Consider the following 1,054-nt stretch of genomic DNA (forward strand, 5'->3'; position numbering starts at 1 on the left):
ATGTAACTTGTAACTGTGTGTGGGACTGACTAGGCCTCAAAGACAAAGCTAAAGCTGTGAAATTAGCTGACCTAATAGTTCTTCCTTGCTCAGAATTTAGCCTTGATGATGCTAAAAACTGGATTCAACTGCCTAGCTTGTCCTTTCTTGAAATGTACTGGATATCTCAAAAAAGCAGAGTCAGAGAGTTTTGAAGGGGCTGGATTTAGGCGGGGTAATGCTAATTTCAAACCTGAAGATGCTGTGTTGCAATTTGCGTATTGGATAAACCCCAGCTTGGGCAGTAACTTATTATAATAATTTCTAACACCTTTTAACCCCATAGGATAACAGCTATAAAGCAATATTATGAATGGCTACTTAACTAAAAAAATAGCATAATTAGAATATAAAAGAACACACACGTCATAGTAACCTTTGGGAAGGACGGAACAGAAGGGTCATTGCTGTCCCATACCCCCACGGATCTCTCTTACTCCCTGTGGGAGCGAGGATCAGATCCTGACTGAGGGGCTTCCACAGGTTTTCCTTCGGGCAGCCTAGTTCAGAGACGTCTGACTTCGCTGATTCAACTTGACGTGTATCTTCTAACCGAGGGACTATCAATAAGTTACTAACCAAGTGGGAACTCTTGGTTAATTTCTTTATCTGTTTTATTATCACTGTCAATTTTAATCTGTATTGTTATGTTGTCTGTTTATTAGTTTAACCTTTTATTAACTATTATATATACAAACTATATCTTTTGTTGTCGTAAGTAAAATTCATTCCTTTTCATAAGTAAAACTTGTCATTTCTTTCGTTTCCAACATCACCTTCTCGATCCCGAACCAAAAAAAGCCCAGTGGCTAATAAAGTTGCAGTGCTCTGTCAGTCTGCAACTAAATTAATATACTCACAGTGCCCAGCTGGCCTGTGACACACCACCACTCTCTGGGTGCGGCCCTCCAGCCAATTAGCGACCCATTTGACTGTGTAGGTGTCAACACCACAGTCACCTAGTTTTTTTATGAGAATGGGGTGTGAGACAGTGTTGAAGGCCTTCCTAAAGTCC

Source organism: Gavialis gangeticus, unplaced genomic scaffold (assembly GCF_001723915.1).
Source record: "Gavialis gangeticus isolate Ggan-Ray unplaced genomic scaffold, GavGan_comp1, whole genome shotgun sequence".
Classification (NCBI taxonomy): domain Eukaryota; kingdom Metazoa; phylum Chordata; order Crocodylia; family Gavialidae; genus Gavialis; species Gavialis gangeticus.